This window comes from Gossypium hirsutum, chromosome A03 (genome assembly GCF_007990345.1).
Source record: "Gossypium hirsutum isolate 1008001.06 chromosome A03, Gossypium_hirsutum_v2.1, whole genome shotgun sequence".
NCBI lineage: Eukaryota > Viridiplantae > Streptophyta > Magnoliopsida > Malvales > Malvaceae > Gossypium > Gossypium hirsutum.
In genome coordinates, this window is record NC_053426.1 from 11624962 (window position 1) to 11639198 (window position 14237).

At 39.6% G+C, this 14237-nt stretch overlaps 1 non-coding gene across 1 annotated transcript; it reads left to right on the forward strand.

Annotated features, from left to right (window-relative positions):
• The first annotated feature begins 1643 nt into the window (after window positions 1-1643).
• Window positions 1644-1748, forward strand: LOC121226796 (small nucleolar RNA R71). The gene has a single exon (XR_005924496.1). It is a non-coding gene; the product is annotated as a small nucleolar RNA R71 (small nucleolar RNA).
• The last annotated feature ends 12489 nt before the right edge of the window (window positions 1749-14237 follow it).

The following is a 14237-nucleotide window of genomic DNA, read 5'->3' on the forward strand; positions in this document are numbered from 1 at the left end:
TCTTCATAGATAGGTCCTTTGTCGTTATTCGAACATGGCTCAGGTGTGTTCTTTGAACGTGTTTCCTGCCAGGAAGGTTTCACCACATGATCAGTTTTAATAGTATGGTTTATACAACCACCTTCAATTTTCGATGTGTTACTCGAATTATAAGCTTGAAGGGTGATTGTTTTGTCTCCCACATGAAGTGTGAGTTCACCTATGCTAACATCAATTATTGTTTTAGCAGTTGCTAAAAAGGGCCTCCCTAAAATTAAAGGAACGTTACTATCCTCCTCTATGTCTAGAACAACGAAATCAACTGGGAATATAAATTTGTCAATTTTAACAAGTACATCTTCAATGATACCCCAAGGAAATCTGATTGTTTTATCGGTTAATTGAATACTCATCCTAGTTTGTTTGGGTTTCCCAAGACCTAGTTGTTTAAACATTTTATAAGGCATGACATTGATACTAGCCCCTAAATCAGCCAAAGCATTATTAACATCTAAGCTACCAATTAAACAAGGAATCGTAAAACTCCCTGGATCTTTTAATTTGTTGGCCAGCTTATTCTGTAGTATGGCTAAGCAAACCACATTTAGTTCTACATGCGACGCCTCATCCAGCTTCCGTTTATTTGTTAAAAGCTCCTTTAAGAATTTGACTGCGTTCAAAATCTGCGAAAGAGCTTCAATAAATAGTAAGTTAATATGTAATTTCTTTAAAAGTTCAAGGAATTTACCGAATTGTTCGTCTGAGTGGTCTTTCCATGTCGCATTTGGATATGGTACACGTGGTTTGTACACTTTACTTACTTGTTTTTGGTCATTGTGGTCCACCTCACCTTGACCTTTACTTACCACAGTCTCTTGCCTCGGTTCTGGTTCAGGTGCAACTAACCCTTCCGTATCTTGAATGGTAATTGCGTTGAGTTGTTCCCTTAGGTTAGATTCAGTGTTACTCGGCTGGCTACCTTATGGTCATTCATATATTAATTTGGCGAGCTGTCCTATCTGAGTTTCGAACCCTTAGATCGACGCTTGTTGATTCTTAAGTGTTGTCTCGGTATTCTAAAAACGAGTTTCTAACACTGAGATGAATTTTGTTAGCATCTCCTCAAGGTTCGATTTTTTTTGTTGTTGGTAAGGTGGTTGTTGGAAGCCTGGAGGTGGTGGTGGTCTCTGATTTCCTTGGCCTCCTCATGAAAAATTTGGGTGGCTCCTGCAACCTGCATTGTAAGTGTTACTATAAGGATTATTTTGAGATCGAGGATTATTACCCATGTAATTTAACTACTCGTTCTCTATGTTGTGGCCATAGGATGGGTATTCTGAATTGTTGGATCCACCCTCACTTGCTCCGCACTGCATTACTGGGTGAACCTTTGAAGAACCAAGAAAATCATCAATTTTTCTATTCAAAAGTTCTACCTGATTAGAGACCATGGTGATCGAATCGACATTAAAAATGCCAGCTGTTTTCGTTGGTTTTGCTCTTATGACTTGTCACTGATAATTATTCAGTGACATCTCTTCTATAAATTCATAAGCATCCTCAGGTGTCTTTTATTGATAGTTCCTCCAGCAGCTACGTTAATAATCTGTCTAGTCGAAGGATTCAGGCCATTGTGAAACGTTTGAACTTGTAGCCAGAGTGGTAACCCATGGCGAGGGCATCTTCTTAAAAGGTCCTTGTATTCTCCCATGCATCATAGAGTGTTTCTAAATCCATCTGTACAAAAGAAGAGATATCATTATGTAATTTGGTTGTTTTAGCCGGCAAAAATATTTTAATAAAAATTTTTCGATTATTTGTTCCCAAGTAGTGATTGACCCTCGTGGTAACGAGTTCAACCACTGTTTAGCTTTGTTCCTCAATGAAAAAGGGAATAACCGAAGGCGAATAGCATCATCAGAAATGCTATGATTTTAAAAGTGTCACAAAACTTTATTTGGGTCCTCGTCCTGCAAACCATCAAACTGAACAAACTATTGGATCATTTGAATGGTGTTAGGTTTCATTTTAAAATTATTTGCAGCAACAGCAAGCCTAACTATGCTCGATTCAGTTCCTGTTAAAGAAGGTTTAGCATAATCATATATAGTACGCGGAGCAGGATTCTAATTAGCAGCAATCGCAGAGGTAGCGGATTTTCCTGGTTTTAGCCACCTCCTCGGTTGTGGTGTGAATATCGTCCTCTTGCTCTTCCTCTTATATCTTAAGCTTTGCCTTATTTCTCTTTGATTTTTGCAAACTGTGCAATCGATCTCACTATCAAAAAGTAATGGTCCTGATGGGTTTCTTCTAGTCATACACTATAAAAACCTGCCAGGAGTGAATAAAAGAAAAATTAGAAAAGAAAATAAAAATTTTAATTGCAAAAAAAGTAAAATGGCTAAAGTAATAAAAATCGAGTGTTCCTAATATCTTAATTTCCCGGAACAACACCAAAAACTTGATACGTGATTTTCACGACAGGTTTTAAAAATTTATAATTAATCGTTCTTGAAACTAACTATTATCACGATAAAGACAAGTGTACCTATCGAACAGTAGTATAGCTTTAGCAAGACCGGATTGTCAAACCTAAGGGAACCAAGAGTACTAGTAATTACTTTCTTTTTATTATCTAGACTAAAAATTAAGGGATTTGTTTATCTAAACTAAGTAACTAAACTAAGAGTCCACAGAGAGAAATTGGGAAAAAGCTTTTGGGAAAACTCGATTGATTAAGACAATACCCAAGGAAAAATCCACTTAGACTTCACTTGTCATTTGACTCTGAATCAAACGATTTATTCATTTGACTTGATCCGTAGAAATCCCTAAGTTATATTATTTTCTCTCTCGAGACGAATAACGTCTAACCATAGGTTGATTAATTGAAATATCTTTCTAATTAACGCCTTAGTTTTGCATTAACTCTATCTATGGATCCCCTTATTAGGTTTCACCCTAATCCGACAAAATCTTGTCACCCTATCTCTAGGCGTGCAATCAACTCCGCTTAATTATGAAAAATTTACTCTTAGACAGGGACTTTTTCTCCTCTGAATAAGTGCATTAACTTGAATCAATATCCTGGAATATTAAGACAAGAATTAAGAACACATAATTAAGAACAAGTCAAATATTTATCATACAATTCAGATAGCAATAACAAGATCCGTCTTAGGTTTCATTCCCCTTAGGTATTTAGGGGGTTTAGTTCATAATTATAAAAGAAAACATCTCAGAAGAATAATGAATACAAAACATAAAGAAAACCCATAACCCCTGAATGGAAATTGAAGGGAGATCTTCAGTCTTGACACTGAATCCGACTTCTGAGATCGATCAATTAACTTCCCTTGAGTAATTCCTTACCTCCTACTCCGTATGTCTATTCTAAGTGCCTCCTCAGGTGTTTAAATAGGCTTTTGAATGCCTAAGAGCCCTCAAAAGTGGCCTTTTCCGAATAAGACTATACTTGGGCTTGACAGGGACACGCCCGTATGACACGCCTATGTGCTATTGCTCCAGACTGTGGTCAAGGCTATTAAATCGGCACGGGCGTGTGGTCTACCCGTGTAAGTCTTGCTTCGATCCTGCCAAATGGACACAGCCGTGTGGCTTACCCGTGTGAGGAAGTCCAAGTCGTGTTGATTTCCCATGTGGGTCCATTTTCTCCGTTTTCGACCCGTTTCTCACTCTTTTTACTCTCCTATGCTCACTTAAGTATAAAACATGAAATTAAAGGATTAGGAGCATCAAATTCACCAAATCTAAGGAGAAATCATCCATAAATGTTCTAAACATAGGATAAAAATATGTATAAATTACGGTTTATCACCAATTTAACATGAACACTTATCTCAATATAAACTTTCCTTTCATCTTATCTCATCTTTCATATTTCTCGAATAATTATTATTCACAGTTTATTCATTAACACATAAACATCATGAACCATTATTCCTACATTTTATGAGCCACAACTCATCATAAACATACTGTCTGTACTATCAAACTTAGCTCGGTTGGAATTCGCATCTGTCTGACAAAACATTTTATATCTGGGTCGGGAATCGTCACACTATCATAGTTCAATATGGCATGTATAGCTAGACTCTTGCTCATACTGAATATTCAGAGAATCGATTAAACCTTTGCTCTGATACCAATAAATGTAACACCCCTTACCCGAGACCATCCCCGGACTCGAGCACGAGGCGTTACCTAACTTAACTTACTAATTCGGGGCATAAAATTTGCTTTTAAAATTAATTTATTTACATTCATTCAATATGTCCTTAAAAAGGGCCCTCGATACCCTAAAACATGCAATTAAAACAGTTCGGGACCAAACCGGGAACATTAAAAATGAAACACCCCAAACCCGGCCTGGAAGTTTGGCTCGAATCTGGCGTGTCACATTGAAGTATTTTTCGGAAACCATGTTTCCATTAAAAACCCTTATTAATAATTAAAAACTTATACCCTTTTTAAACCTTGTTAGAAAACCTCAGCTGAATAACATTCTTAACAACTTTGTAAAAAAAATCCTGGCAGTTGCGGAAGCTTAATTTAAAAACAATTCTGGTTACGTGATGTTTTGAACAATAGTAGTTGCTTTGGAAAATCGTGTTCTAATACTAGCAATTATAAGAACAATAAATAAAATTCCAAATTTGAAATCCAGAAAATTACAATGGCTTTACTACAACCCACATAAAATCATTTAAAAGCAATAATCAAAACTATAACATAAACAGTGTGTGTGGCTTCCTCCGAGCCCTTCGCAGCCCCGATTCGTCTAAGGCTGGAAATTACCTGAAAGGTTAATAAACGGGGTGAGTTTACGAAAACTTAGTGTGAAATCCCCTACTATATAAAAGGAACAGTCAGTCATATAAAAGAATTAAAACTTGGCCCCAGCCCTACTTACAGTTTCAGTATCAATTGGGCCTTAGCCCATTTTAACAGATAGTACCAGATGGGCTTTAACCCATTACAGAATAAGAAACATTATCAGAACTAGAATCAAAATCAGAATCAGAATCAGGTGACAGAATCAGAATCATAATCAGTATCAAGTAACAGAATCAAAATCAGAATCAGTATCAGGTAATAGAATCAAAATCAGAATCAGTATCAGGTAACAGAATAAAAAATCAGAATGTGAATGCAATCCCAACCCAATCCAGCCTATAACCAACCGCTACACTCCACCCGTACCCGCCCTACACTCTTTGTGGGGAATAGCTCAACCCACCCAGCCCTACACTCCACAGTTGCAACATTGCTGCTCAATTATCAGATACTGTGACAGAGTCACTAGATACAGATATTGTGCAGAGCCATCAGATACAGATATTGTGGCAGAGCCACCAGAACAGATATTTGTGGCATAGCCACCAGAAACAGATAATGTGGCAAAGCCACTTAATAGAATACGTGGCACAAAGCCATCGATAACTGCATTATGTTAGGCACATAGCCATCAACTAGAGTAACATAACCGGCACACAGCCCTAGGTAAATGTGATCGACACAGAGTCGTCAATAACCATATATTGGCACATAGCCTTAGGCAAATACGTTTGGCACACAACCATAATCAGGTTGGCACAGAGCCATATGTAGGTTGACACAAAGCCATAATCAGAAGGCTTTAAGCCATCGGTAGCTGTATCATGTTAGGCACATAGCCATCAGCGATGGTAATATAGTCGGCACACAGCCTCGGGTAAATATGATCGGCACTCAGCCATTGATCGGTCCACAGTCGTCTTGGGCGACCCGTGCAACCTTATCAAATCAGTACAAATATATGGCTCTTAAGCCTTCGGTGGATCCACAGTCGTCAAGCAACCATGCGATCCTAACAGATCAGATCTTCCTCTATACAAAATCCCAACCCATGCAACATGTCATGTATGCAGAATGTCATGCCCATATTTGAATCAAACAATCACAGTCAAGTCATTCATATACCAACATATATTCACAACCAAATTCGTCAACCACACAGTCCAAGTTAGTCACTTGGCCACAAGGGCAAAATAGTCATTTAACACCTTAGGGGCAAAATGGTAATTTTACCCCACAAGGTTTCTCGGCAATTCCACCCTACTAGGGTATTTTAGTAATTCTGCCCTACAGGGGTATTTCGGTAATTCTACCCTACAGTGGTATTGCGATAATTCTACTCTACAGGGGTATTTCGGTAATTCTACCCTACAGGGGTATTTCGTTAATTCTACCCTACAGGGGTATTTCAGTAATTCTACCTTACAGGGGTATTGCGATAATTCTACCCTACAGGGGTATTCTGGTAATTCTACCCTACAGGGGTAATTCTACCCTATAGGGGTATTTCAGTAATTCTACCCTATAGGGGTATTTTATAAACAAAGGGTATTTTAGTAATTTTACAAACTAGGGGTATTTTTGTAATTTTGTAAACCAAGGGTATTTTGGTAATTTTACAAATTAGAGGTATTTTGGTGATTTTATATACCAAGGGTATTTTAGTGATTTTACAAACCAGGGGTATTTTGGTAATTTGGTAAACTGAAGTATTCTAAACAGGGATAACAATACGAATGCCCCTAAAGCCTATTCTCGGCCCAAATGGGCCCACACGCTCGTGTGGCACTTTTTAGCCCAAATCTAGCCACAGATATGAGATTCACCTAGCCTAGTCCAATATTTACTACACAATCAAACAACTTATCCAATTGGGCCCGTAGGCCCATTAGGCCCACATGGCCCCTTTCGGCCCATCGCGGCCCGAAGTAGCCATTCTACAGCTAGAGTAGTGAGAAATACACACCTGATTGGAGACTGGAGTTAATCCATGCTCCGAGCACTCTTAGCCGACGCCCAACCCAAACGAGCACGCCATAAAGCGAAAGGGATCAGCCAAGAAAGGTACCTTTACTCTCCTCATAGTTCTCTCTATTTAAAGCCAGCTTCGTATCCACTCTTATGTTAGCTTCTCGATGTGGGATCCCTCCATCATCAGAGTTTAAATTCAACACCAACTCTTGCCGCCCCCTGTTAGCAAAATAAATGCTCTTTGCTTGCCATGGGATTCGAACCCATGCCTCCCCTTAAATGCTCCACACGCTACTTGCCACTAAGCCACAAGGCTTTTTGTGTCACAATTTCTCCAACAATATTCTTAAGGCCTACCTACTACACCCAGGGTTTGATTCACCTTAAACCAAAATTTTTGCTAGAGTCCAGATTTGAACCCAGGACTTCTCCAACACTTCTCAACACACTTAACCACTAAAACAAGCCTTCAACTACGAAATTTTCACGCACAACAGAATATTATAAGCTGCCTTCAACCGCTCCCATGCTCAAGGCCCAAAATTCTAGGCCCAAATTAGGGTGTTACAACTCTACCTCCCTTAAAGAAATTTCATCACCCGAAATTTCCATCTAACAGGGTGGTCGTGTAACATCTACCCCACTACGCTACCGCTGCGCACTCTGATCCTACTATCACTATTACACTTCAACTAGAACTTGAAACATCTCATACATACAACACTTATTCACAGAATTAGCCACATATTTCTCACACATATATACAATTTTTATATCCAAACATCACATCCACATAAAATAAATACCAAATTTAAATTCAAACCAATATCTAAAGAATCCACAGTATTTCAATTTCGAAACAGACAAAAGTATTCAGAAGACTTACGGATTCGGCGCCGGAGACTCGGTGTGCCACTCTTTTTAAGAGAAATACTTCAAACAGACCACGTGGTTGAAAATAATTTTCTGAAATTCAACCTTTGAAAACCCAATCCACAGCGGAGTTGTTGCAACCCAAGCTCTGATACCACTAAATGTAACACCCCAAACCCGGCCTGGAAGTATGACTCGAATCTGACGTGTCACATTGAAGTATTTTTCGGAAACCATGTTTCCATTAAAAACCCTTCTTAATAATTAAAAACTTGTACCCTTTTTAAACCTTGTTAGAAAACCTCAGCTGAATAACATTCTTAACAACTTTGTAAAAAAAATCCTGGCAGTTGCGGAAGCTTAATTTAAAAACAATTCTGGTTACGTGATGTTTTGAACAACAGTAGTTGCTTTGGAAAACCGTGTTCTAATACTAGCAATTATAAGAACAATAAATAAAATTCCAAATTTGAAATCCAGAAAATTACAATGGCTTTACTACAACCCACATAAAATCATTTAAAAGCAATAATCAAAACTATAACATAAACAGTGTGTGTGGCTTCTCCGAGCCCTTCGCAGCCCCGATTCGTCTAAGGCTGGAAATTACCTGAAAGGTTAATAAACGGGGTGAGTTTACGAAAACTTAGTGTGAAATCCCCTACTATATAAAAGGAACAGTCAGTCATATAAAAGAATTAAAATTGGCCCCAGCCCTACTTACAGTTTCAGTATCAATTGGGCCTTAGCCCATTTTAACAGACAGTACCAGATGGGCTTTAACCCATTACAGAATAAGTAACATTATCAGAACTAGAATCAAAATCAAAATCAGAATCAGGTGACAGAATCAGAATCGAATCATATCAAGTAACAGAATCAAAATCAGAATCATATCAGGTAACAGAATCAAAATCAGAATCAGTATCAGGTAACAGAATAAAAAATCAGAATGTGAATGCAATCCCAACCCAATCCAGCCTATAACCAACCGCTACACTCCACCCGTACTAGCCCTACACTCCATGTGGGGAATAGCTCAACCCACCCAGCCCTACACTCCACAGTTGCAGCATTGCTGCTCAGTTATCAGATACTGTGACAGAGTCACCAGATACAGATATTGTGGCAGAACCATCAGATACAGATATTGTGGCAGAGCCACCAGAACAGATATTTGTGGCATAGCCACTAGAAACAGATAATGTGGCAAAGCCACTTAACAGAATACGTGCACAAAGCCATCGATAACTGCATTATGTTAGGCACATAGCCATCAACTAGAGTAACATAACCGGCACACACCCTAGGTAAATGTGATCGACACAGAGTCGTCAATAACCATATATTGGCACATAGCCTTAGGCAAATACGTTTGGCACACAACCATAATCAGGTTGGCACAGAGCCATATGTAGGTTGACACAAAGCCATAATTAGAAGGCTTTAAGCCATCGGTAGCTGTATCATGTTAGGCACATAGCATCAGCGATGGTAATATAGTCGGCACACAGCCTCGGGTAAATATGATGGCACTCAGCCATTGATCAGTCCACAGTAGTCTTGGGCGACCCGTGCGACCTTATCAAATCAGTACAAATATACAGCTCTTAAGCCTTTGGTAGATCCACAGTCGTCAAGCAACCATGCGATCTTAACAGATCAGATCTTCCTCCGTACAAAATCCCAGCCCATGCAACATGTCATGTATGCAGAATGTCATGCCCATATTTGAATCAAACAATCACAGTCAAGTCAATCATATACCAACATATATTCACAATCAAATTCGTCAACCACACAGTCCAAGTTAGTCACTTGGCCTCAAGGGCAAAATAGTCATTTAACACCTTGTAGGGTATGCTTCAGCTTTAACCCACTTGGATACATAGTTCACATCAACTAAGATGTATTTGTTCCCACACGAAGAATGAAACGGTCCTAGTAAGTCAATACCCCATGAGTCGAATAATTCAATCTCTAAAATATTTGTTAAGGGCATTTCATTCCTCTTTGATATGTTTTCTCTCCTTTGGCATCTATCACAGTTCTTCACATAAGCATAAGCATCTTTAACTAGTGTAGGCCAAAAGAAACCTGCTTGCAGAACCTTAGTTGCAGTACGTGTACCACCAAAGTGTCTCCCACTTGGAGATGAATGGCAACGATATAAGATCTCAGCAATGTAATGCCCCAAAACCTAAGTATTTATTTTTGGATGTTTGTGACAGAAATGCATGTCTTCTTCAGTGGTTAAGTGTCCTAAGAAGAGTCTGAGAAGCCTTGGGTTCAAGCCGTAGCTTGGGAAAAAGTTTTGTTTTTAAGGGAATAAACCTTGTCTCTAGTCAGTAGGCCTTTTAAATTAATGTGATTATAACATGACAGAATGGCCTTGCTGGTCTAAGGGATAAGTGGCTTGTTACTGTTACTGAGGGTCCTGAGTTCGAGTCCTGCTTTGTGCAAGGGAGTTTTTTTTTGCTGCCTTTGTCGTGTGGGTAGTAGAAGTTGACCGAAACATTACTGAGTGAGCAAAGTTTGAAATTGGTGGTTGAGGAGGATATAATGGAGGGATTTTAGGAGGAAAATGTGGGATGTTGAGGTTGGGGAAGAGTTAGTGCCGAATTGGTATGCTAGCGACTCAAGATTTCAGTTAGGGATTAGTATGTTTTTCCCTTCTCATTTTTTCAGTTTCTGACATTTGCTTTTTGATTCTTTTTTATTCTTTGTGTCGAATTGTGCTTCTAGTTTTACTCTTTTTACATCAGTTTCTTTCATTTTTCTCTTCTTGGGGCCGACTATAGCAAAGAATCATTGGGGTTTTCTTGTTTTGACTTAGTTCGAGATTTTTTCCCTAGTCCTCTTATGATCGATTACCTCTTCTTTTCTCTTCTTTTTTTTCCCTGTCTCAAACTTTGGCCGAATACTCCCTATTATATTCTCTCAACTCTTTTCTTATCATCCTTTCATCTTGATACTTTGGCCGATTACTGCATCTCTCTTTCTATTTTGTTTTTGATTTTTACAATTGTTCTTTGAACAATCGGTGGGTGCTTGGTTCTTCTCTATTCACTCTTTCTCTCTGTATAGTAATATTACTTTTAACATTTTCCTTTGCTGCCATTTATGGCTAGGGACGTGTTGGTGCTAGCCTTGCCTTTGTCGTATTGGGTACTCATTTTGGGGATAGGCCGATTGCTTCCCTTCCCTACAATCGATTTTGCGTTTTCGGTATGTGCTATATTTTGGTTCAAACTTCTTACGTGAACATTATTGATGAAGGTTAATAGAATTTGGTTGTATGTAGATTTTCGCCAAGGAGCTTGGAATCAGTCTTTGTCAATGGTTTCAGTGGGATAAGCTACATTCATTCAATCAAGACAAGTATTAGTGATTATTTTGGTATTAGTATTGAGAAGAGCTGTTAACCCTATTATCAAATGATTATGGAATGTCTTGGTTGAATGTAGGTTTTGGTGCTCGTGGCCTATTCGCACATTATCATACAAGGTATGTACAAACACTGCCCCTAATTGTAGATCAGCAAAAGTTGAAATAAATGGCCGTTGACGCTACACGAGCGTGCACTCACTCGTGTGGTAGTCCGTATGCCTAAACATGGGCGTATAATCGTTGAGGCCGGCCATGAGCGATATCTTGAGCCAAGGCTGTTTTGGGCCATTTTGGGCCGAACTGAGTTGTGTGGGCCCCACTCAAGTAAACCATACGGAGTTGTGGCGAGTATTGGGCAAGGCTGTGTAATCCACACGGCCAAGGCCATTTATGGGCTAGGTGGGCCACACAAACGTGTGGGCCCACACTCGCAATATGGGTCGTGGGCACATTTTCACTGTATGACTATTAAGGTTGTACGGGTCGGCCGAGACGACTTTGGACCTACTGTTGGGTCGGTAAGCGTACCTAGACCCCCTTTTATGGTAAAAAGACTGTATTGCCCCTATGTGATAAAATGACTATTATGCCGTTATGAGATGTATGATTATATTTGAGCATACCACTTTACATGTATTGAATACACATATGACATTATGACACAACATCATATGTTGCATAGGGATGGGTTTTATTATGATTGGAGGAAGTGTACTATACTGGCAGCTCTGCTGCAAATACTGTTTAGTGCCGCAACTGGTACTACTTGGAGTGTAGGGATGGGTTGCTTGATTTTATCCCCACATTGAGTGTAGAGGTTGGTTGGGTAGGATCTTTTGATTTCATATATGTACTGTACTGTCACTGAGATGGGCTCAAGCCCACACTGATACTGATACTATAATGGGCTAAGGCCATAATTGAAACTGAACTGTTACTGAATTGGGCTTAGGCCTAAACTGTATATGCTCACTGATTGATTATTTGATATGGGATTACACACTGAGTTTTCATAACTCACCCATCTGTTTATCTGTAAAGGTAATCCCCAAGCTTAGGCGTGTCAGTGCTGTGAGGGACTCGAAGGTGACCATACAACCGCACAGACTTTCTCATTGGGTTTTTAAATTATGAGTAGTTTATTTTGGGTATTTTTAATGTGATAAGGCCTTTTTAAAATTTTTAAGCTTTAATTTGGGGTTTTATTTATTTGGATTTATAGCTATTAGTAGTAGGAAGCGGGTTTTTGAAAAGATTATTGTTTTTCAAAACACCACGTTTACGCAACATGTTTTAAAAGCTTTCGCAAGAAATAACATTTTAAAATTAATAACAATTTAATATGATTGACTTTTTCCAAACAACTTAAGTTTTGAATGGGAAGGAGACATTCTAAATTCTTCGTTAAGATCACAAAGATGTTAAATATATAGAACATGTTTTTCAACGATATTATTCTTTGCGAAAAACATTTCAATGTGATATCGCTAGATTCAGACATAACGTCCGGGCCGGTTTGGGTGTTACATTTAGTGGTATCAGAGCTAGGTTGCAAAACTCAACTGTGGATTTGGGTTTCTTTAAATCTTGGAATTTCTAAAAGAAATGTTTTAAATGATTTGGATGTATTTTGAAAAGTTTTTACTGAATATGTGGTACACCGAGTCTCCGACGCCGATTCTAAAGTCTTCTAAAACTATTGATTGTTTAAATTGAAATACTGAGACTACTGTTGGTAGTAGACTATACTAAAATACTCTATTTAGGGTAAACTAAAATTGTTGTAAGACTATGTCCGCGAAAACGAACTCTGAATTACTGATACTATTTTTCATAAAATATCCGTTAATAAACACTGGAACTGTAAAACTGATGCATAAAATTGTTAATACAGCTAAAGCGTATTTCGATAATGAGTACCAAAGGTACTCTTGGAAGGGGTACAAGAGGTCGCAGCGGAGGCCGTGGAGGTGCTTGGGCTGGGTTTTCGTCATCTGGCCACATGTCTAATATTGAAGCTAGGGAGGCGCTGGCTTCACCTGTGACTGAGACCGAGTCTCATGATCGTGTGGCTGGGGACGATGCATTGTCCCAAGCCATGTTACGGATTTTGGAGAAGGTTGCTGGGTCTAATACTGGTGCTATGGGCTGTGGGTCTGTTACGGAATGACTTTGGTCTAATGGGAATGATATTTTTAGGGGAATTACTGGAGTTGCCCCTAATGTGGCTGAATATTGGATCGAGGCTACAAAAAGAATCATGGATGATCTCGATTGCACCCCCGAGCGGAAACTAAAAGGTGTAGTGTCACTATTACGAGATGACGCCTACCAGTGGTGGCTTACATTTAAAAAGGGTACTCAGCCCGACCAGCTGACTTGGGAATTTTTCAAGACTACTTTTCAAGGAAAGTATGTGGGTTCTAGTTATGTGGATGCCTGGAGGAGGGAGTTTCTAAATCTGACTTAGGGGAATAAATCAGTGGCCTAATATGAGGCTGAGTTTTTGCGATTAAATCGCTATACGCGAGGCATAGTGGCTACTGAATACGAGCGGTGTGCCCATTTCGAGGGCGGCCTCAGGGAAGCCTAAGGGTTCTGATAGCTCCACAGAGGGAGCGAGATTTTGTTACTTTAGTGGATAACGCGAAGATTGCCGAAGATGTGAAGTGCGCTGAGCGCCAGAACTAAGGGAAGGAGAGAGGTAGGAACAATAGGGATTCAGAGCCCTCAAGTTCATTTTTGAGGCCTAAGAAAAAGGCCAGAGTTGATGGGCCAGTCAAAGTTGGGGCCCCTGTTGCCGTTACTGGACCACAGCCCTTTGCTGATTGTGGGAGACGCAATCAGGGGGAGTGCTGGAAAAGGATTGGGGCATGTTTGAGATGTGGATCATTGGAGCTTCGTATCATAGATTGTCCACGGATGCTCGATCAAATGCAAGCTATTGGTATGGGTACTGTACAGCCGCGGAGAGGTGTTCACAGCCACCGAGAGGCCGTGGTCAGGCCAGAGGTGGTAATGGTATGGGCCATGGTCAGAAGGCACTGGGCAGAGGTGCTGGTCGCGCTGAGGTGAGGTAGCCAGCTCTAATTTATGCTGCACGTTGCCGAGAGAATGGTGATGCCCAGACGTTATCACGGGTACATTCTTTATCTATAATGTACCTT